At 42.6% G+C, this 25,558-nt stretch overlaps 1 long non-coding RNA gene across 1 annotated transcript; it reads right to left on the reverse strand.

The window, feature by feature from the left end:
• Nucleotides 1-1,934: 1,934 nt before the first annotated feature.
• Nucleotides 1,935-5,443, reverse strand: LOC140591655 (uncharacterized). Its single transcript, XR_011991938.1, has 2 exons — nucleotides 4,812-5,443; nucleotides 1,935-4,003 (listed from the first exon to the last, which is right to left on the reverse strand). It is a non-coding gene; the product is annotated as an uncharacterized lncRNA (long non-coding RNA).
• Between the last annotated feature and the right edge of the window lie 20,115 nt (nucleotides 5,444-25,558).

Consider the following 25,558-nt stretch of genomic DNA (forward strand, 5'->3'; position numbering starts at 1 on the left):
TCTTTGTGGAATGGCAATGAACAGCAGCTCCAGGAAACCCCTGGTTGCCGATCCAGTAGAACTCAGTCAGCGCTGGAACCGTGTTTCCATGAAGGCGTGGAGGCTCTCACTGGCTAGCTAGACAGGGCTTCAATAGCACGGCCCAAGCCACTCAAACATCACTGGGATGATCAGTGTCTGGGGGCTCGAGTTCTTGTCATCATCACAGTTATATTTTTATGGATTCAGTTCGGCTGTCTGACTTTCAACTTTTTGCTCTGGTTAGAGTCACAAGACCCAGTGCTGAAACAGCGACGTCATCGGGCTGTCAGGCCCAGCCTTTAGCAGTGGCTGCATCACTTCTAAAATTTCCTTTGTGTACCAATATAACAGCATGAAAAAAAATGGCATGCATATTAAAAGCATTCTGCAAATGGCAATCTGCGATAAAATTAAAAAAAATCAATTTTTCCACCAGAAATAGAAGATGCCCCCACAACCCTGTGACCCACCCACCCTCAGTTGCCCTAGTAAAATGAAACACATTTCATTTAACAATGTCCTATTTAATCTCATGATTTGTACCCCAACCAAAGAGATATGGAGGTAAAATTATAATCTATAAAGTATGGACCAAGGAACAAATGTATGCAAAAGGAAAGCTTTATATTCTCCTTCATATATTTGCCTCAGACATTTCCTTTCAAAGATAAGTGCCACGGTCCTATTTAAATCTCAGTGTTAGAGAAAATGCCGTCGTATGTTTAGACAATAAAGAAAAATTTTACCTGAGAACACAGAATGTGTTTTATATGCATGAAATGCCTACTACAGGTTTCAAATGTCCACCATTTTTCAGTCAGCTCCTTTGTCATCAGTTTTCAGCACTTCTATATTCTTGAGAAATGCATACCAGCACAACATAAGTGTATTCGCCAAACAGCAAGCGATTGCATTCAGCCTGAGGGACTGATATTGGGTGATAAACAAAGCACTTTTCAGAGGTATATCAGTAACAGGTTTAAACTCTCCAATATCCATAGTTAATATAGTTTAAGCAGCATTTCATTCTTTTATTTGGAATTACTGAAAATGATTCACTTCTTCCATGCACCCACGTGTATTTATATCCATACATTTATAACCATACATAATGGACTTGTTGGTTTGCAACAATACAACTACATATTGTCATATAACATCGCACGTTGGTACCGGTGTTCTGGAGGATACGGGGGCTGTGAACACTGGGTTCAGCCCTTTCCTGAGAGCTTCGCACAACAGAGAAGCCACGAGGCAAAGCAACAAGCAAAACCATCTGCTGCTGCTACTGCGAGCTGACCGAGGACGCAGCTTCATATCAAGCCTGACCACAAGGGCGGGCTAATCAAATTAATGCCACAGTTATCAGCGCAAATTAAAAAACGTTAATTATAATTACGGCTCGCTGTCCATCTCTCATGTAGACAGGAGGGGGGGGTCTGGGACAGAGAGGCGAGAGGAGAAAAGCTAATTCCTAGATGTTAGCATAATTGTGTAATGAGTCCGTTCATTAATGATACTTCGTTGGACTCGGTGACTTAATTCACTTCCAACGGTCCATCCTAAAATGTTAAAAATACGCTTGGACGTTAATGCACTGACTTCATATTCCAGTCCAGAACAAATCCAATTTGAGAGAGAAGTAGGCGTCACGGCATTGCAGGGCACCTATGTTTGATTAATGGTGGAGTACCAGGCCCTGCAGGCATTGCTCATGCTACCATATTTAAGATTATGATACCTTGTATCTCACCCAAGGCTTTATGCTAGAGTAGTGAAGTACATTTCTTCATCCTTGAATGAAGAAAAATCAATGTGAAATGATAGGGAGGGGTGAGCAACCCACATGTACTACATGTACTGCACAATATACTGTTCAACTGCAAGATATTAACTTTAGACCACAGAAGAGGTTTGAATATAAACTTTACATATTTATTCTGGATAACGGATTATCAACTGGGGAAAAAACACTTCTGCAAGAACCGAAAACAAAAGCAGCATGCAACTGTTCATGCTGTCAGGTGAAAGAAGGCTGAGATGTCTTCCAAGAACACCAAAGCTAGACACTTACACAAGGAATAGCAGGTGATTGTGGTCCTGCAGGATGTTGCTGCCAGTGCACCAGGTAGTGTAAGAACCAGGTAGGCCTGACATCTGCAAAATTTCCACAAGGACAGATGGCAGCACCGGCCAATCGAGCAAAGCCAGTTCAGACGGAATTTTCCTATGTTGCCAGGAAATTTCATGGCTCGTGATTATGTTGGCGTACAATGGTGTTCAGGAGATGGTCATATGCTGGGAGCTTCAGCCCACCCAGAGGGGCAGGGGCACTGCATGCACATGCTGATATTTTTCCTCTCAGGGTGAACTAAAGTGATAATGGGGAAGGTTTGTGTCTTATGAACTACACAGATACAAAGTAGCTTTCATAAAATTCTGAACATGAGAGCTACACAGATGTATGTGAAAGTGTCAATCTTTAATGTCTGGATGTAAAAGCCAAACGCGTTCCCACCGGGTTTGAAATTACAAAGCTTTTTCAAAGATCGCCTACATCTGTAATTTTCAAACTAGGGGGATCAAAGTTTGTTATCTTGAAATCCTTTCCTTCAGACTTCCTTCAAAACTTCAAACTGCTCATTAGCATGTGTGAGACAATGGGCCTTATGATAACAGCCTGTTAGAATCACTGACATCTAACGTCATAAAGAATGCGATTCAAAGTGCAGCAACGTGTCCCTCTGTTAAGTGATAGTATACTAGCTGGAATAAGCTTTCAAATAAAGATCACTACTACTACTACTATTACTACTATTACTACTACTACTACTACTAATAATAATAATAATATGAATAATATGAATAATATGAATTTATGAAATGGACTAGCATCCCAGAAAGGGTTTCCCCTGCCCTGTCGCTGCCTGGGACATACATAGGATTAGTGTTTAGAAGATGTATGGATGGACAGATTATTATCCTCATCATTACGTGAATGAGTAATGCATTATAATAGTTCTCATGAGCAAGAACACAAGGAGTTGTGACCCAGGTATGCGACGAGCAAGGCTCTGCTTCCGCTGTCTGACCCGGAAGATCCAACAGCAGCGACAGCTGGGCTTCAGGAGTGGGTGAGCGCAGGGCCACCCATGTGACCTCCTCGCTTTGACTGACCTTTTCAGAAAGGAGGGGGTGTGCATAGCAATGTGGGGGTGTGGTGGGGGGGGGGGTTGGCAGCTGTAACAGGGCCTGGGACAGCCCCGGGCCGCAGTAAAATCATGGGCCGGACATGGCAGCAGGTGTGGCAAATGTGAGAAGAACCAGAGCCCAGTCTTAGCATCAAGGTGGTGGGGGTGGGGAGGGCATGCAGCGGTATCGAGTTACAGCATGAAGTATGCAGAACCATGAATCACGGCATCCTGAGCCACACTGCCCTTCCAGCAGGGACAAAGATACCCGAACAGCTGATGGTGGCGGGGGGGTGAACGTGGTGTTAAATTAGACAGTATTGGGTGCGGGCCAGTAATGACAGTCACTAGCTGTCCCTCCGTCACACTCTCTCCCTCTTTGTCACCCACTCTCCAGACATTTCAATCAGGCCGAGCTCAGTACATTCTCTGCAGTTCAGCCTGTATTCACCTTGTATTAGCATCCATCAGCCTGGTATTTTTCCGTCAATTTGCCGTCTTTGATGTGGCCAAAAAAAATGTTCAAAACTTCATTCTGTGGTATTTTGTGTCTAGTCTTTCACTTCATTCCTGTGGCAGGAGTCCCAGGATCGAAAAACAACTCCTGATAAAAATAATTTCTTAAGATAGAAAGGTCACCAAAGTTTTGTTTGGGGGGTGGGGGGGGGGCGCAGTGGTGGCGGACAGTTTTCCAGATCCCCGTTGTGGCGGTGCTGGTGGTTTTGCTGGTTGCGTGTTGGTGTTTGCCTTCTGTCAGCTGCAGCGTGATAATCCCACCAGGACAGTGCCGTCTGGAGACAGTGACGGAAATCCAATAAAGCCAAAGCCTTTTCAGGAATTTACCTAGTTCTAGAATTACCGCTGAAAATAATTAAAGTGGTGAAAATGGATATCACTTTAGTTACTGTGAAGGAAAACGTTACCCATCCCGGTTCTGGACAACTCTCTTATACCACAATGTTTAGTTTGAATCGGCCTCTTAATTCATACCATTAATAAGGCAGTTTTGTATGTATGTGCTTGTGTGTGTGCCCCATTTAAATATAACAGTATGCGATGGTTATTCCTGGCCACCATTTGATATCTTGTCATAGTTGATGAAAATAAAATGAATAACTGGCCGATTAATTAATTATGAGGCAAGGCCAGCATGTGGAGAACCTCCTCAGGGCCAGTGTCAGGATATGCTGTATTAAAGTGCTGTCAGTTTACTCTGGAGGATTCAAAAGTCCACCGTCTTACACGGCGGGCTGGCAGGTAATTGGATGCTTTAGAAAGCGGTTGCAGAAGCATGTTCAGACTCATTTTTACTTGCTTATCATCATTCCCTCCCCCCCCCCCCAACTCGTAGCAGGCTGACTTCTCGCTCCATTTCCATGTAGCTCTTGCGAACTGCGGCCCGTGGTCGGACCTTGCTAGTCACCGCATTCCCAAAGAGCTGCCTGCCTGCACCAAGCCATTAGAGGCTCATCCATAAAAAGCCAGACATGGGCAGTCCGAACCGGGCCGAGTCTCTTAAAGCCACAGTGCTTTCTCATGCTACCACATTAGCGCAGAAATGTCACAAACTTGGTGTTGACGTTAATTATGCCCCCCTACCCCAGCTCTGTGCGCCGACGTCCCCTTCACGCGCCACGTCCAACTGCGGGGCATTAACATTCTGGCGAGCGGAGCTCCCCAGCAGCCTGGTATTAGTCAAGCTGTCCTCTTCATGCCTGGGTGCCCTGCCAGGACGGGACTGAATGGGAACCCGATGTAAAATACAATGGGCGACGCGTGCAGCTGACAGCGGTGTCGGCGCTGCGAGAAGGAGTCAATTTAACAGCAATCAGCCCCCGAAGCGCGCCACGCTGTAACCTGCCACCTCTGCGACAGCTTCATCACCGCATGCTCCTCTCCTCCCTTTCTATTCCCGCCTTCCCGCGCCGCCTTTGACCCAGGATCAGGATGTTACATCTCCTATCCCAGAAAGAGATCCCAGAGATGCCCGCCCCCTGCCTGACACCAGCGTGACAGGTGTGCCAGCTCAGCGCGACCTCGCAGACGCTCTCCGCTCTGACGCCGTGCGAGGAGGAAATGGGGAGCATCAGAAAAATCCCCCCTTGCTTTCCCTAAACAAACGGGCATCACCGGGGTCCGGCAGCTAAGATGCAGCATGCGATGAATAAAACATGTGGGGGGGGGCATTGATGTGCAAAAGCAGCTCCGTGCCGCCGCCTCCGGTTTTATAGCCAGGAAAATAATTAATGCTTTTAATAGTTTGGCATTTTAACACAAGATAAAAGAAGAGATGCCCAGATTCAAGCAGCTGGCTCATTATTTATAGGATCTATATAATCCTACAGAGTATTAAATCAGAAGTGTAACGAAGCCCCACCGAGCTGAACAACAACAGGCCGCTCCCTCCCAGGACTGTACGAGTGAAGCACCAAGGGTGTGACGTTATCAGCGGGGTCCAGCGGCCTCGGGCCCCTGGTGCACACGTGGGGGAATTCGGTCCCTGACACACACAGAGGTGAAGGGCTATTTCCATCTCCCGTGAAAGTTTAGTAAACTCAGCTGGGCCCCTCTGGCCAAGACGGAGGCACTGCTCCCCGGCGTATGGCCCACATCCCCGAGTCCCCCTGCCTGGGTGCAGGCAGCTAAATCACAGCCTGACAAGGGCCTTTCCATTTATAGCTGCCCCCAATGATAACCAGCCCAGAAAAGGGAAGAGGGACAGGGAGCGGCCACTGTCTCCCTGCTTCAGTCAGGGACCCGCAGCCACGCAGCCTGAACTGCCCGACAAAAACAGGCTCGCAAGCTTGGCGCACCTGTGAATGGTGCCACGCTCACAGGCACGTGCAGGGGCATGCGGAGGCGCAGAGAAATCGCCGCGGAGCCACAGCCACGCAGCGAGAAGGCCGCACGTTTAGCCGGAGAAATATCCACTGCGAGGAGCTGAGGGCAGCATTTTATTGGCCTCTGCGAGTCGGAGCTCCACTGGCAGAACCCACCATCGCTCTTACTGATCGTCGCCGGAATTGTAATTACTACATTTTAAAAGCCATAATAAGCAGCCAAATTATGATTTTGTAATGGCAGTGTAGGGAGAACACGATAAAATATTAATCCATTAAAAACTAATTTAAGTGCTTTTAGCCATAGTGAGAAAGAAAAGTGTCTTCAACTATGGAAAACAAATAATTATCAATTACTGTATTTTTTAATTGAAGAATTGTAGATTCACTGTAAAAGGAGTGGGTGGGGGTTGGTTTGAGTCAGGGGAGGGCTGTAAATTACCATGTAAAGGACTCAAATGATAAGAGAAGATTAGGCTGTGACGGGGTGGGGGCCGGTCAGAGTTTGGCTAGGGGATCCAGACAGGAAGAGGCTTGGGGTGGAAAGGCACCCCGATGTGAAAGGGAGCAGGGCGACAGTGCCATCCTCCCCCCCCCCAGAAAATTTAATTACTATTCTTAATAATAAGCCAGTCCCAGACATTAATCTCACAGGTAGACACTCATGGACAGCACAGCAAATGTTTGTGCGTGTGTGTATGGGGGGGCTGGATTTTGGGGAGAAGTCAATTACATCCCAGTCATAATTTGTTATGAAATCAAGGTCACAGTGCAGTGAGGATAGAAGTCTGTGTGTCAATGTGTCATTTTTCACTGGCGGTGCCCCCTTGAGGTCAAACACATTTCAGCTACATTTATTAACCCCAGAGAGCTGCTGGCAGGCACCCGGCTCTCTGCAAAGGGGGGGGGTTTCTTTCACTTTCTATACTTTCTGCAATGGAACGGCAACCCCCGCCCCCCATAGTTCCCCCCACCTGGCACTGAAACAGTAGCCCAGAATCATGATGTAATTATTGACCATAAACGGAGCAGAAACCCCGGAAATGCACTTTCAAATCAATTGTTCAAATAAATTTCAGCAGATTGTCTTTAAGTCATATCAGAATCAGAATATACTTAGATTTCTCCAGCCACTTATCCAGGACAGGGTCAGAGGCAAGCTTGTGCCTATCCCAAGAACCACAGGGAACAAGCTGAGGGACAATCAAAATGGAATAATCTGGCAGACCTCATATTTAAAATGCTCCAAAGCCAGTTTAGATGTTTCCAGTGGCTGTGGAGTACAAAGACAAATTTTATCAGAGAGCTCTTCCCAGTCGTCCTTACGGTTGATAACAGCTTGCTTTGGAATGATGTTTCCAGTACCATGCAGACGCAGTCTTTGAATTCATTCAAGTCATCACTAGATTTAATTTCACCAACACATAGATGCTACATACCCAAACAAATGAGATGGGCTGAGTGGCTTCCGCACATTCGTAATATATCTGTTATGCTCATTGCTAATGTATCTGCGATTTGCATGAGAAAGCAGATGGCTTTAGATGAAAACGGAATGCAGGAATCTTGACATAATGAGAGATATGAGTGCCCTGTAAGCACATATGTACTTTTGCATTATGTGGCCAGCATAACAGAATCATTGGTGGTGACATTCTGTGCTTCGAGGGCCTCGCAGAGCGTCAAGAGAATGCAATCATGTTAAACTCATGACTAAGATAAATGGATGGAAGATGTGTGATTCAAACTCTAACGCTCATGCAGGAAATCTAAAGGCAAATCCGTATTATACATAGCTAAACCAAAAATTAGCTACATCAAACGTGTAGGGGTAGTTTGCAAACCCTACAGTCTATTTACAAGGTAATAAACTCTTTCTGAGGTTATCTTAAAACAACATGTTAAACATTTTCACAGAATCCGAGGCCCAGCATATAATGTGCACCCATGTCTTGTAGTGGGCTATTTGCTGGTGTGGAGCTGCTGGTTTAGGTGGCTTTATTACACATCCACACACAGTGTAAACTCCTCGTAATTTTAATCGGTGCCTTTATAAAGACGCTGTTGCGTTTAGGAAGCAAAATGCCCATGTGACCTGCCCCAAAGACTCTCCTCACTTACTGTCACAATTACATGATGGCATATTTCACTGGAGCCTAACGTTCATTTCAGTTCATGACCCATGATTGGCATGTATTTCACAGCTCCTTAAATTTTACTCCTAAAACCATGGCTTAGGTAAATTAATGTCCTACAGATTTTGTTGCCACCACCCTTGGTGGATAGACCTCCACCTCCTCATTTGAACAAGGTCATGACGATAAACCTGTGATGCAGGTTCTTGAAGGGCGGCCGCTCCCTCTGCAATATGAGGTTCCTTGCATGAGCGCCAACGGCATCGTCCTCGCTCCTCCTCCACACGCTTACCATGCTGTTTTTCGCTGATGTCTGCAGAAATGCCAATGTGGTCCTGGACGAGGAGTCGCGGAGTCAAGGAGACCCCCCTCCAACACCCCCCCACTCCCAACGCTGTCGTACCATCCCAGACGTAAGCCGGCAGCACCCGCTAAAACTGGAACGCAAAGCCTGTGTCTATATTTAGGTAGCCCTAGTAGTGAAGTGATCCATCGCTGGACTGCCCCCCCGGTGAACCCCCCGCACAGGTCAGTCACTCTTAAAGTAAGCTCACTTCCCTGAAACGGAAAGATAAATGCCACCAGAGATACCTTTTCTTTCCCTGTTTTAATTCACAATCACCGCCGAGAAAGAGATTAAATGGAAGGAGGTTCAGGGCATCACTTACATGATGAATCCAGTGAGATTGTAGCCTGTCCTTCAGAAGGAGAGTTACCTTTTGTTTCAAATCCCCCCCTCCCCCATCTTCTACCCTCTGCTGGCGATCCATCCCAATTATGCCTCCCATGAAGGTAGGAGTCTGGGGGGTGGGGGGGGGGGGGTGATATTGGCTGCTCGGATATTCTATGCCCACTCCCCATCAGCTTTATCAAAATGGAATGTTCCCCTGTCACAGAGTACATTTGTTAACACTCTAATGGAATTACAAGGCCCCTGCCAGAAAGGCACATGCCAGATTCTGGACCTTTTCTGCACATTACATGTAAGTTTTTCCCACTGTTAAGTATATAAAATGCCTTCCCAAGACCCATTCTCAGCCATGACACAGTAGTATATGTCAACAGTCCTATTCCATATTCCTGCCCTAGACGCAGGCTGCAGGACCTGGCCCGTTCTCAGCACTGTCCCTGTAGCTCCCCAGAACCCCCTGGATCGTGCTCCGTGAACGCAGCTCGCCGTTAGGTTACGTCTCACACCCCCGCCCCCACCACCTAGCTCGCCTCATCAAGCTTAGCGTGTCCTCCCATACTCTGCTCTTTGAATTTAAAGATCCCGTCTGATGTTTTTCCCCCCTAGTAACTTCTCAGTGCTTTTTTTCTTTAGTGCAGTGGTGAAATGTTTCCAGGCACAGAAAACCGAAGAGAATATGCGTAGAATGCTGTTTGATTCAGTAAGCGAGCTGGAAGGCCACCGGCTCACTCTCACTCTCCCCAACCATCTAAATATATACAGCATGGATGTGCTGGTAAAATGGCAAAATAAGATCAGAAGAATAAAAACTGGTGTATGTTGTGCTAGGAATAGCTTGTTCTTACCTGGCTAGCTTATTTGCATTTGCCCTAGTATATTTCACCATCAATCGTTTGTCATTTCAGACCAATCTATTTTTATGAGTATTTTTTTTTAATTAATACAAAAAACCACTAGGGCCCGTCGACACACTAAGCCACCAATCAGCTGGGTCGATAAAAATTACTCAGACACCACAAGAAGGATTTGTTACGACCGTGCCGAACAGCTGACTAGGAATAAGTAATTAAACAAATACAGATGCTCCTCTACTTATGAACTTTCAATTTATACAGACATACGAACAAAGAGGACTGTAAGTCCAAATTGTGTTCGTTGGGCTCCCGTTTCCTGTCCGCAACATCTTTTTTTTTTTTTGTGCGCCCCGCCTAGTACGACTTCTGGCCGCTACTCCTGCCGCGCAGCAGCGTAACGTGCAAACTCCCAGCATCCTAGTTTTTTGTACTTGCGTATACGCTTAAAATGATGTTGAATAACAATTTACGAACATTTCAAGTTACGAACGGCCATCTCGTTCGTAAGTAGAGTAGCGTCTATAATATGAAAATGAAACGTTTAGCCATCTGGCTGCATATCTCATTCTATTACCCAGACAGACAGAGGAGCAACCCCTTTTAAAAGGTTCACTCATTTTTATTTAAAAGGCATTTTATGATCTAGAGGTAAAGGATTTGTATTACCCATCGAACCCCCCTTCCCAAGTTCTTCCCTGCACCTTCTACTCAGTAAATGCTTTAGCACACATGAAATATCTTTAAATTATATTTAAGCCTTCATAATGAACAGAACCTTTCCCTCATCTTAGCTGTACACTTTAAATAATTTAATGTACGGTATCATATTACCTTGTATAACATTTCCTAAAAAATCTATAGCTTTAAATGGACCTGCTCCTGAATCAGGGAGTGATGACTCCAAAAACACTTTTTCAACCATAACCTAATTCACTTAATCACTTCACTGGAATGTATGCTTGCATCAGAGCCCAATACTCTCCAAAAAGCCAATCTTAACACTTACCATAATCACCTTCAGAAAAAGTGCAGCCTATTTACTGCTTCAGCTGTATTTTACTAATACAAAATAGCAATCAAATAATGCACTTATCTACAGCTAAAAAAATCAAACCTTAAATGTATCTAATATGTATAAAATTTTATGACATTACACAGTATCAGTATTTCTTACAATGACATTTTATAGAAATGATTAATTACTATCAGCCTGTCATACCTGATATTTCCATCAGGTCTGGAGCCATGCAAGCACTTTGGAATCTAGCCCATATCAAATAATTTGTCAAGAATTTTAGCTGAAAGAATATGAAGCTGAACTAGAATTACAGGAAGCAGAATTGTATTCCATGAATGGAAAGCCTTTTTTGATAAACTTTGACAAAATACCTTTAAAAAAAATAAAAGTTTAATTTGAATTAAAATTGTCAAACTGTGCGGTGAAAAAAATACATATATAATTTTATTAACCATTTTTGGCATATTTCTTTCATCATAACTGAATTATTATATGTTATATATTTTTATTTCAGTACTGTATTTTAACATAGTATTAACTTAAATGTTCATAATGTAATCAGTCTTAAATCACACAAAAAATGTTAGCAAATAAATTGCTCTATGCCACCACTTAAATGAACATTGTTCCCTGTAATCAGTATAAAATTCTCATATATCTTACCACGTCATTTAAATTTCTTTATCCTAAATAGTTTTACTGGCATAAAGAAAATGGATTCTATAGATAAACTTGACGTTAAAAATATGTCCTCAAAATAATCTCATTTGAAGAATATAATTTAAGAACAAAATGTTTTCATAATGTTCCTTGGAATAGATATTTTTATGACAAGCATTGTTTACAGTGGTATAAGTAATAAATCATGAACTGGGAAATCACTTAACTAGATTCAGTCCAATTCAGCATTAAGCCTAAGTCTGGTCAATATAATTCTATAGTAATATACAAAATACATAGAGTTGTGTACACAGGAGTTCATTCATATTATGTTTGGTAGCTAAAACTGATGATTCATATGCATATGTTCTTTGATTTTGCAGTGCAGGGTAGCGACCTTGAGGTGGTATACTGTATGCAGCGATAGACCTAAAGGCTAGGAGCCAGGCAGCAAGCATGTTTGCCTCAACAAATCAGCACACAGCCCAGGATGAAATGTGACAAGCACAACCGTTAGAGGCCATGCAAAAATAGTCACCATACGGTCGCAACAAGCTTGGGTGACAGGGCTTGGGTTACATGTCTGTCAGGATCACCTTTCAACAAGAGGAGCAGCAGGAACGAGGGGGAGGGAAGGGACCCTCAAAATATTCATCCCTCACTGTTGTATGCTGCCCATTGTATTAATAGACACCATTGCGCCTCTCAATTACATGTTCATATCATTGGTCTGCGGTTCTGATGACGAGCCATGCATGCCAGAGAGTCGTCTGCTGGGAAGTACAGGAGGCACTCGGCGATATCACAATATGACGACCTTAATAAACCTCCTGATCCTGCTAGCCCTGTTTTTGTCATACACCAAAATCCTCAAATTAAGCTCAAAGGTGGACAATGAAACATAAATGAATATTTTCCTGACCCCAGGCAAAGGGCTCGAGAGGAGATGAAGAAGGCATTCGCCAGTGTGTCTCAGGGTAAGGCTGTCCACTTGTTGCACCTGCAGGACAGCTGTAGAGAGACCCTTTCTGAGAACCTCCCAGGGGTATCCCATAGCCCATGGCAGAGGAATGCGGCATTACCCCGAAATCAGACCCACAACCAAAACAGTCACACTGCTTTAACTTCCTCTTGTGTCCCCAGCGTGTCATAAGCACACACAATGTAAGCTCAGAACTCAGAAATTAGAAACACCAACACTACAGGCATCCCGCTGTAAATACTTGATTTATTTATCTACTTGTTTACTTATTTATTTATTTTAATTGCCAACAGCATATGATTGGAAATATTAGTGTTAGTGGTGTAGGTCTCCTTTTCATTTATGGTATTTGATTTTTAGTTCCAGAGGATCCCACGAAGACTTTAATTTGTCCACTGCTGGGCATTACAATTCTGTCACGTACAGCAATTAGACCCAGGCTTTGACGAAAAGGTCAGCATTTTTTCACTTGTTTACTTTCACCAGAGCCGATTAGTGTTATTTATAATACATGATACTAATGTAGAAAATGCACATTGCATTTATTTATTTACTGATTTGGGGTATTTTCTTCGAGAGCAGAATCATTAAGCGGGTCCACATGGTAATACATTTACTTTAATGTGCCACAGCATGTTTAATTCATAGGGGGTATTTACACTATAAATTTCCCCCCTCTCACTCAGCCTGTGGCATGTTGGAGGTGTGTTACCATGAGGTTGTCTCAGTCCCAAATTTGTACATGAGATTGTTGCTATTGGATCTAATCTTCCTCAAAATCATTTTATCTGCATATTTATAATAATGTGTTATTAATTGCGCAAATTCCTGGCTGCATTTCTGGTTTCAGCAGCGTATTTAATGTGAAGTTGCAGGTTATTTAAATGTGTAGTTTCCCCTCATAATAAAGAACATGAAAAGGTGAACTGGAGTGGCTAAATTCACGAGGTGTGAATGGTACGTGCGGCCTGTGATGGGTTGGTTCCCCATCCTAGATTATTCCCAGTCTTATGCCTGTTGCTTATGCGATAGGTTCTAGATCCGATGCGATAGGTGTGACCCTGGCCAGAAAATGGATGGATGGATGTTCTGTTTTTACTTTGAGCAGCAGGAGTGAGGAAGAAGCTTATCATTCCCTGCATAATTACAAGTTGCAAGACAATTGGGAGATATACCTAATATCAATTAAACAGAACAGGTAGCAAGGGAGCTCAACAAAATCACTTTATGAATCTGTACTAAATAAATTTAATATTTACCATAAATACTTGTATTGGGGGACAAAATACACTGTTAAAATTGTTTACATTTCAATTACAGCTCAAAACCCATTTAACCCAGAGTGCTACATGACAAATAACATGATAAAATCTGCCTGAATCTCATATAGAACCAGAGCGTAACAACGCAGTGCGAATACACGGGTGATTTACAGGAGTAACATATGCTGTTCTCGGTAGAACACTGCACCTTTAGGGGATAAGTCTGCATCTTACAATCAAACCTTAGGGGACTGAGCAGTTTTAATGGAATAGAGACAGTCTGATCATTTTACAATTTTAGCAGAATAAAGCCCAATATTGATTATCTTAATACAAAGACATGGCTTCTTTAGAATACTCTTCGACAAGAATGAATAAATCTTAGGCCTCTACTGTTAATGAGGGGGAAAAGGGTAATCTGTGTCATTTCTGAATATGAATCTATGATGCTGCAGAGAAGAATGTGTGCATTTATCGCAGTGCGACACTTTGGTGCACGTTCTTTCGTGTCTGATGCTAATTAATTCTCAGAATTAATATCTTCTCATAAGTTAGTCCACAAGCTAACTAGCTGCTTTCAGAGGTGGCTTATTATTAAAGATGACAGGCAAAGGAGTATTTTAACAAGTATATATTGGTTATGTAACAAATATAATGAATTGAGAAGCATTTCAGCCTAGATATTGCCATTTTATGACAACGCTACAAAATACCCTATAGTTGTCTTGTACATGGCATCAGTGTTTATCAGGGGATAGCTAATTGTTTTCTGATTTTGAACATTCCGTAAAGAGCTTACAGAATGTTACCAAAACTAAAGAAGATGGAGCAGGAGAGTGGAGCTGTTGTTGTGGTTCATAGCGATAAATCACAGTGCGGGGTAAGCTTCACTTTGGAATGCGACAGTCCTACCATGCTGCACCAAGGATTTCTGGCTATTTTTCTCGCTCCTTTCTCGCATTGCTTTACACCTTTCCACAGAGCAGGACACATAGTAAATGCACCGGTCCATTCCCTATCAATCTACCCAGTAGGCCAGAGAGTTAGAGGCAGGAGAGCCGGCAACTGTTCACAATAATCCTTACCAAAGGCTATTGGATCTACTCTCAGATGTACTTTGTAAAAAAGAAACACTTGAAATTTATTTCCTCTTCCACACAGTTACAGATAACTTCCCAAACGTCAGGTATTCCACAGCCTTTAAATCTTCTTCTCATATTGTCTTTTCGCTCTCTAGCCAATCCTTGTTCTAATATTTGCTATAAGTGCGTATGTCAGTTTTTCAAGTGCAGAAACCTCCAGCGGTAGCTGAAACACTCGCTGAGTCCCGCATGGTGCTCTGTCTCGATTTATGCAGCTCCCCATCATTTTCACCCACACATGCAAACTACAAACGCACAAATCCCCCTTTCCGTTTTCAGCATTTTATCATTACTGACAAGCTATGGGGTTTACCATGCTGGAAGCATTGAATCCATATAAATAAAACATAATCAAATCATAATATTATTCTATACAACATCGGCTCAACAGATTCTTTTCCGTCTGGTGCTGCTTCTCACTAATTCCTGGTCCTTGAATAAAATGTTTGTGATAAATCAAACCTGCCACTACAAAAATACACACAAATTCATCACTGGATTAGTGTTCTAGTTTTATTCATTTTTCTTTCCTCCTTGACTCCACCTCCCTCGCTCGCTCTCGTTCTGCCTCTTTACAAAGGCTGGGTGGTTCCCTCCCCCTGAACCTCAAGAACAATGGTGTGTTCCCATGTCACCTTCCGCATTTTCTTTTTTTAAATAGCAGCCGTTGTTATGATTAGAGGGATATCAGAAACATGGTTTAAAGCTTTGATCTATAGAAGTGGGCAAAGAAATTAATTTTACGGGTAGTTGTATTAGCTGGTCTTTTTAAGATATATGGCTATTGTTTGGACATTGATTTCAGTGGGTCACCCAAGTGCGTAATGCTTTGCAAAACAAACAGAAAGACACATAATGAAATTGATGGCCTTTACCAGAGCACAGCATAAAATCTTACAACTGTCACTATAAACAAATTCCATCTTCCCTAAGTTACTAACAAGACAGCATCACGCATGTTTATAGATCTCTGCCCCTCAGCATAGCTGAAAACTGCCCGTACGTTCTAATGGCCACTGTTTCAATAAAAAACTTTCATCCAGCTCCAGCCATAATTTACAACAACCAACAATCTACAGTCTGTGTTGGGTCCATTCAGCCACTTTCAAATATTCCCCTCAGCTATGGAGATATGAAATATGAGCTATAAGCCTCTGTTGGACTTTCATCCTCAGGTATATGAGCTGCAAAGCTACAACATCCTGGCTAAATATCACATGCAGATTAAGAAATAGATGTGGTGGGTGACTGACTATTGTAAAGTAAAGTAAAGTAAAATGGTGACATCACTTCCTCCATTGTCCATCCTCAAGTGGCCAGGCAAATGATTATGCAAGGGGAAAGTAAGATCCATCAACGTGTCATGCACTTGTTTCGAAGACCTCAGAGGAACAGCTCCCTTATGACCAAATAATACTTTTAGCTAAAGAATACCGATAATACTAATCAAGCACAGATTATTCTTATCCCGAGTATCACACTGCATAGGTAGGGAAACCTTGGGAAGTCAGTCTCCCACTAGGTACCACAGCCGTCACAATCATATGTAAATACGACGCACCCAGAACTGAGGGCATGAATCAAACCTGCAACACTTCAGGCATGAGGAGACAGTGCTCTTCACTAAGAAACCAAAACCAACATTCAGAAAATCTGTGACCTCTAACAGTCAAATGTAAGTAAAGCAATTTCACAACTGTCCCAAGTAATTTTCCACACCAGCATAATGTGCTTTGAATTTTTTTGACCCCCTCCCCCCACTCCAACACACACCGCAAATGCAAACTTTCATTGAACGACATTTTCAGGTGCGACACTCTAGTGCAGGGGTGTCAAACATACGGCCCGCGGGCCGAATACGGCCCACTATGGTGTCCAATACGGCCCGCGGGATGATTTGAACAATAGTATTAAATATCAAATCTTTTTTATTATCATCATTATTATTAGTAGTAGTAGTATTAAAAAGGAATAAGAGTGTTAATGAACAGTTTCTGAGGACTTGTTAAATGCAGTTTTACAGAATATAGTGCATTTGTTGTAATTTGATGCACTATGATTAAAAAAAAATAATAATAAATTCGGCCCGCACATGGTCACATTTTCTTATCATCCGGCCCTCACCCTAAAATGAGTTTGACACCCCTGCTCTAGTGTGAAACAACACCTGAGGGGAGCAAGCAACACCTGTTGCAGCTTAAGGTAAGATACATTAAAAAACTAGTTACAAAATTATAAAATGATTGCCTCACCCCCTGTTGGAAGGAAATTAAATGCATCTTAAACAGTCAAATGCTGAACACACAACAGCACCTTCAATTTTACATGACAAAGAAAACAAGCATGTAAAAAATGCATAGTATACACAATCTGGTTTGGATAGTGACGATAGTTTCTACAGTGAATTAACAATTCAGTGGTCCTGTCACTACATTTATGTCCTTAGCTACATGTTATTTCCAAAGGCAGGACATGATAAGCAATGAGTAATGGATGGCCGCAAAAGCGTGAATAATGGTAAGGCAACGTTTCTTTGTGCCTCCCGGGCAAAAACTGTGTTCCTCCACAGGGAATTCCCAGGAGTTAAGATTGGCGAGAAGAAACAGGTTATGATGTTTGTGTGAAATACTTGGATAGATTTGTAGCTATAAGCGTAGTCCCAGCAGAAATAAGCTGCATTACAGTGAAGCAAGGGGCAGTCCGATCTCACAAATAAGTGGGGTTAAATTGCCAGAGTGAGTTTAATCAAAGTCTTTATGTCAACAGCAGACATTTCAAAACCTAAAACCACCCAAAACTCAAAACTGAAATTTTAAATGCATAGTAGGAATCTAATGTTATTTTTCTTTAAACCATATGTGCAGTATGTGTTAGTAAGACAATATAACATTTGGAAATTTTCCTTAATTGGCATAATTTTGGTGATATTTAGGAAGCAGCATATTCCACAACACTAAGGCCTGTTTACAAATAAATGTGAGACTGAGAAGTATTCATAAAAATAGCTACAAAGCCAAGCAACTTTTCCTGCTATTGCTTATGAACTCCAAATTAAAAAAAAAAAAAACAACATTATTATCTTTACTATTGTCACACCCACAGGGGCGGGGCAGCACAGTGGATAACGATCAGCCTCTTTAACCAGTTCCCTACTTAAAGCACGAACGCGCTAACAACGTTGCGAAGTATTGTTGCCATGTACCGGACCATTACTGAGCATTTACCTGTCTCGTATCTCCTCTCCCTTCCTTGCCTGTGTCGTCGTGCCCTGCTGTCTCACCTGCCCTGCACTCCCGCCCGTTCCTGCTCGCCCTGCCTTCATCCCTGTTCCTGCTTGCCTCGCCTGCCTTGTCTGCCACCTCAACCCTGCCTGCCTGCTGCACTTGCCCTGCCCAGTCCTTCCCATCGTCTCCTCGTCCTGTCCCTCTCTGTAGGACTGATCTCCCCGGCTTTGACCCTTCTGCGCTCGACCCGACTATTCTACCGGATTTCCCCTTCGGCTTTGTTTGCTATCGGCTGTGCCAGTCTCATTAAATTTGTCTCCTGCATTTCGGGGTCTGCCTCCTTCCTGGATCAGTGTTCTAACAACTATGGATTAGTGATGTACTGAAGACCACCTAAACTGAGACTGAGACAAGACCAAGACCAAGGCAATAATCGTTTTCCACCTATATACGCTATGATCGGTGAAGTGAAATTTGAGAAGGCACTTCTAGTCGGCGTTTTAGCCTGAAACAACTAACCAATGCTGTAGAATTGTAAGAGGTGTTCCAATATTACAGTGGGTGCATTTAATTTCAACTGTTTTGACAGACCTCAACATCAAACATACATAAACTTTTGTGAATAAATATTGCAAAAATATCAAGTAATTGTGTCCCTAATAAATAGAACGCTGCGACTTGTAGTTATTTCTAGAAGAACTCTAGCCCATTTTTGAGAGTTTTTCTATCCATTTATTTATAGGCTTATAATAAATAAATTATAAAATAAATATTTTTTCCCAGAAGGGTAGTGCATGGATCATTACAGAAGCGAATATGTGCTTTGTTTTCCGTCTAATGTGAATAATATCGATGTTTTATGGATTATTAGGAGTGCTTTTTCGTAGAAAATGTTTTAAATATATGCCTCATTACACACAGAATTATTCTGGAACACTTTAGCGCACCTGATCGAGGAAGTTGTCTCTATTGCAAAGATATGCAATTCATTAAACCTATCCAAATTTACAAGCCTGATATTAATGAGTGCAAAAAACAACACATTTTGTGTTTATTGGGTTCTAAGGGTTTACAGACAGTTGAATATTAAGTCATTTTGATAAATATTGAGGCGTTTTGATGAGTTGTCTTGACTGGTCATGAAATAAAACCTTGAGTCCTCTATGTCTGAGACAAGACCAAGACCACAAAAAAGTGTTCTTGAGACTGAGACAAGACCAAGTCAAAATAAAGTCAATTCCAAGATGAGAACAAGATCTCAAAAAAGTGGTCTTAAGACCAAGACCAGCCTTGAGTACAACACTACTATAGATCGATACAGTTATTGCATTTTATGCAGGATGTATCAATGATGAAGTTGCAAAAAAAAAAACTTCATGGTTACGAATAATGCCCATAAAACAGCAACATATATAAGAAGAACATGGACCTCAATACTAACACCTGGTGGGAGACCATGCTGGATATTACAATGGTTATAAATTCCATATAAGCTTGAGATCAAAGGGAGAAACCATCCTTATTTCAGTACTCATACCTGAAACCCAGTGGACATACAGTTCCTGTAGAAAAATTATTAGGCCACGTGGTCTACCAACCTCTATAGCTGCTGGAAAGTACTGTACATATAGTTGGGGCAGGTGATACCCATTCTGGTCAGAATACTTCTTTGTTTTTATTTTGCATTATTACCACCCCCTCAGCCCCAACACACACCAAGAAGCCAACACTAGACACATACACACTGCAGAGTGAGACAGAAATCCCTCTAATTCTGATTTAACCTCCACACAGTCTTCCTATCTACCCTTCCCTTCTATAATTACAGCTAAATCCTGCATTAATAATAAAAAAAAAAATGTTACAAGAGGCATGTTTAAATTTAGGCCTCTTTATTGATCCCCTGCTGACATACTATACCGCCATTGTCTGGGACATGTAATTTAGAGCCGGTCTTAGCGATTGGATAAACCTTTTTTGCCATTACATCAGAGTTACGGCATATTACACATACAGGCACCAGAAGCCGCGGACACTGAAGGCGGTACTCGAGTCCTCCGCATTACCAGCTTTTAGTAATTAGCAGGGAAACAAACAATGTAGTGGTTAAAATGATAGATTTCCGAATGAAAGGTTGCAGGAATGGTACTGGGTTCACGAGAACGAGACGATATTTTAACAATATTTTAAGGAAAACTTCAGAGGAAATATATTACTGGAAAGCAGCCGTTTATTTGATTAATTTGAAAGACAAAAAACGCTAAGTAATGCAGATGTATAGTGAAATGTTTTAAATAATCACCATCATCATATGCAGTAAAGAACAGAACAAATATCTAGCACCATAAAATATTTCACCACAATCTCAAATGACAGGCTTCTCTCCTATTTGACTTCTCAATTGAACATAAAATATAATATAAATAAAACAATATAAATAACAAACATAAAACATAACTTTTTTTTAATGTTTTCTTCACCGGTGCAGTGGATTTAAGTAAAGAGCTATGATGGTGCTGCAAATGCCTTTGCATAGCAGTAGCGTTAGCCGCTGTGTACGGCATTATTTTCCTACAATGCTTATAGATGGTTCATGTTTTGTCTGTCACCCTTTCACCGTTTATAGTTTCTGCCGGGTCCCCAAAATACTGCCACAAAAAGATTTAAAAGTGTCTGGGGTATCTACTGTGGTAATTTCAACAGACGCCAACATGCTTACAGCAGCTGATTTGCAGCGCCTTCGCGAGACCGCTTTTCACTCCGACGAGAAATCTCGTCATGTTGTAATACCGCGAGATCTCGTGACACCCCCACTAAATATAGTAAATTATTTAAGTCGTTTTGAGCAAAAGCACCTGCTACACGTCAAAATGATGTAAGGATTTGGATGCAACTACCAATTTAATAGATTGAAATTCAGAACTCGATAAAAAAGGAGAGGAATCCAGCATCTCACAAGGCTGTGCTGGATTATATAGTAAGAAGATATCAGAGTATGTCCACCTTGGAAAGAGGATGACCACAAACCACTAAAGAGCAAAACAACTGGGAACTGGAGACCATTTTTATCAAGACCACTTAACCTTCTGTGTTCTGCACTGACTCAGAGTACAAATACCATCTGGTTGCCATGGCTCCTGTGCCAATCCTGGATGTTATGTTCAGGCCAGTGTGTGTGACTTTATTAATATCATACTTAAAAATCATAATATCATACTTAAAAAAAACTCTGCCCATAACAACTGCTCCATGTAAAAGTTACATTTCTCAAATCATGTTTAATCCCTGTAAAATATGTTTAATTTTCGGGATGAACAGACAAAGCCTTTCTTTTCTGATTTATAAACTGCCCAATTCTGATATCAAATCCACCATTGCTTCACTAAGCTTTCACCTTCTGCTGCATCTCTTCGGCTTGCCGCGTCTTGAAAACACAGCAGGGAAAGGGATGTTCCTCAAGGAGCTTTAACCGCATCTCTGATGAGGGGGAGAAAAAAAATGGAGCAAACATTTTGTTTTTATTTTCCCTTTTGCAAACATCCTGCCTCAGGAGCTATGCAGAAACAGCTGTGCACGTCTAAAGATGTATGCTGGCAACACGGAGACACTCAAATGCTCCCTCCCTCCCTCTCCCTCCATCTCTCAGGTGACAACAATGAAGAAGGAGAAGGGAGGAACAAGGTGAGGAAGAGGAACCATATGTTAACCTGCACGCACACGTTATGGGAATTAAGGTTTGCACGACACCTCTGCCTCCGGTGAGAAGCGCTGATTTGCTCATTGTCAGAACCGATGCCAGTCAATCTGGGTACGATACATAGAATGCAGACAGAGTGAGAGTGAAATGAAATGAGTGAGAGAACAAACTTGAAATATGAGTTGTTCCTCTCCCTTGGTCTAATGAAACACTATGCTCAGTAGGAATGGGAATTAATCAATGCCCTCATTAGCTTATTTCGGTACAGCAGCTTGGCTCCGGAGTAATACAAATAGGTGCTTGATTTGTGTGGGAATCCCAGTGGCCCCAAACTTACACCCCCTCCCCTTGTACAGCGAGGGCGGTGGAAAGCCACGTGAGGGACAGGTAATGCTGTCACCTCCAGCTGTTCCTCCCCTTCTGCTTTCTGCTAAAGCTACCAGTGCAACAGCATGCAAACACGCCCTGGTTCACATGCGGTGCTGGCCGAAGGTGGCCTTCATTACACATTAAGGTCGTTTCCATTTATCATCCATTCGTTACGTTAGTTTTCACTGTTTTTCACAAAAAGAACAGACAAAAAAAACGACACGCTAACTAGTCAGCTTGTTAGTGATGCTCCTCCACAGCATGGATGAGCTGGTGCTATGCCTGTGTCTTTCTTATTTTAACCGGGTGACTCTTCCTCGAGGATCTCAGTCCTTGAAGGATTCACGTCACCCTTTGTTTCCGCGTAACTAGGTACAGGAAAGCCTCCATTTTTTTTTCTGCATGGTATTCCAGAGCCTTGGCTGGAGCTGTCTGTATCACCATGGCTGTTCTGAACCATCGTCCTTCCAAAAGAACATCGCCTTTCACCCTCCCCCCAAAAACAGCTCTATCCAAAACCCGGCATTCTTCTTACCCTCCTCCCTCCCTGAATAAAGGTATGGAGCAGGTCACGCTGATAAGGCTTATTTAAGCCCTTCTGTGACATGAAGGTGCAGCTGTGTGAGAGAGCCCCATGATGGCACCCAGGTATGGGGGGTAGGGGTAAGCAAAGAGTGCCTGTCCAGGGAAGCCCAGCTAGGCTGACCTGACTACCGGGACTGCAGTGTGGATGCCGTAAGTGAGCACAATTAGAACTGGAGCTTTCCTCTTGCTAACCGTGTCTCCGCCTGCACGCCACACTGCTGATATTATTAGCCTTTACTCAAGGGTCCAACCACGCTATCTGATAAGGCCAGCGTGTCCTGCAGGTTTGTCCTTCAGTCTGCTTCAGTTTCATGTGCATTTCCTTACCTGTTTATTAACATGTTTGCCCACTCGTTATGTCATACATGTTATTAAGAAAAACCAAATTAATACTTATTCTATATTTGGCATTCCATGAGGAATACAGAAACATGTGGCTTAAGCTGTATTCAAGTGATGTTTCTTAATCAATGTAGACATTAGATACAGATAACACTTTCTAAAAAATGCAACATGTGTGTATATGTATGTGAGTATATGAATATATGTATATATATATATATATACACACACACACACACACACACACACACACACACACACACAAACATATATATTGTTATAAATATCTGACATCCCGTGATTGTTCAATCAGCCTCACTGTAAGCAGCTACACTTATTTCTGCAATATTGAGTAATTTAGCCTGTTAATTCAGATATTTTAGGGTAGTATTAGGAAATAAAAATGTAACATGGTCCATAATGTTTGGTTTGATTTGTTAGTAAAATTAGCATTTCAAATGTTGGTCCTGGTAATGATACTTATGGAAGCTGCAGTGATATCAGAAGCTCCATGTGTGCAGTTTGTAATGGCGAACACCAGCTATTTTAGGCAGGTTGCATATGGCAAAGCTATTAGTTGCACAATATGACACAGGCCAGGTGATGAAACTATTTTTCCGAGGCCTTTATTATTCTTGGGTTTCAGTTTGAGGACGATATGAACAATATGAAAGCAATGATGACCATGCAGCCTATTGGCAACCTTCAGATGCTTATTGTGTGTTTAATTCACTCACACACATACTGTACACAGTGTTACCTACCAAGTTTACATATTGCCTTTTCTTACACACGTTAAAATTTATTCTAAAGCTCTGCTTAGTATGCTCATGGTGACCTGCAAAATTTGTCTGAAATGCACACATGTACATAAACACACAAATATAATGTTCCCATCCACTATGCCAGTGGAAACTCTCCAGCACAAGCCTTTGAAACTATCAACACAAGCCAGTCTCTCTTTGTCTCTTTTACACACAAGTATACACACACACATATATACACACACTTCCAGCTTCTAACCTGAGACCAAGCTTGCAAAGAGAACAAGTGAACATCTAATCTAAACGAGACCTTTCTCACACACAAAAAGACGAGTCAAAAATAAACACACAGTGGTATAGAACATTATCAGTACGATTCCCTCTGCTCTTCCACACACAGACGCAGTGATCTGATGTCTGGACACTTTTCAATGGAAGGCACAAAGAAGACAGTCGACAGCTCAGCCCCCCCGATAACACAGACGGGAGCCCCGGAACCTGCACCCGCAACGCTGAAAGAAAGGCACATAGCCAGAGGTTTTTAAATGAGATTTTAATTACACTTTGGAGTCATGCACAGACAACAGTCGTAAGAGCAACAAACACCAGAGAAAAGGAATGGAAAACATTTATTATTCTAGAACAGCATGTGACATGGAATCGGTGCAGTGGGGGCTGGACTGAATGATTCTGGTGCTGTTCTTTAGTGGACTGGGCAGCGGGTTTGGGGTTTGGGGGGTAACTGGCCTGTGAGCGTGCCATTCAGAAGCATGCAATATTAAAGGATGCAAAGGTAGACACATAAAAGAACTTTAAAACAATGCAGGAGATAATGACAATCTCATGCTGCACACTGTGTTTTTTTTTCCCCAGGAGCTCTTAAGCAGAGGAGATTGCCTCTTTATGGTGGAAATCAATATCTTTTCTTTTCCATCTCCCCTCAGTTGCTGTCCACCCCGTTCGCTCTCATTCTTTGCATCTGAAGACATTTTATCACTGCAGAAACTTCCTTGCCAGTCATGGGTGAGACACACACACACATAGACACAAAAGTTTTTAATTATATCTTTGTGGGGACTCTCCATTCATTTCTACAGGGAAAACTCTAATCCCAACATGACGACCTTAACCCCTACCCAGCCCTAACCTTAACCATAAGTAACCAAATTAAATATGAGACTTTTGGCATTTTTAGTTTTCTGACTCCATTCACTGATCTTTATGGGGACCTGAAAAATGGTCGCCATGGTGTCAAAAAAACAAGTTCTTATTACATTGTGGGGGATATTTGGTCCCCACAATATAATATAAAGCTAATACACATGCACACACAAACTGAGGAGGTATACAGGCAAGACCCAGAGCGGTAGGAGAGACGCGAGCGGAGAGCGAAGCAGACAGACGGGGCCAACATGGGAGCCACCTGGTCCCGTCTCGCTTACCGGTCCTTCTCAGCCCATTCCCCTTCCACTCCTGACCATACATAGCTTAGGCCCAGTGAGTGTCACCCAATATCCTCCACTTCCATGATATGGTGCATGGCCCAGGAAGCCCAAGAGGCCTGGGAAGGGGGGTGGGGGCAGGATGGGACAGTTGGAAATACAGACACCTCTTTATTTGGGTTGACTAAAAATACTTGGGGGCCATGTCAGCTGAAAGACAGCAGCGGTGTGTGATGTATGCTTGCGTGTGGGGGAGGGGCTTACTAGAAGACTATTGATGTCAGTGAAGGGTGCTGATAGGGCCGGGGGAAGGGCGGCCAGACCCCTGGACGCGGCGCA

The sequence above is a fragment of the Paramormyrops kingsleyae genome, chromosome 6, assembly GCF_048594095.1.
Source record: "Paramormyrops kingsleyae isolate MSU_618 chromosome 6, PKINGS_0.4, whole genome shotgun sequence".
In the NCBI taxonomy this organism is placed as follows: Eukaryota; Metazoa; Chordata; class Actinopteri; order Osteoglossiformes; family Mormyridae; genus Paramormyrops; species Paramormyrops kingsleyae.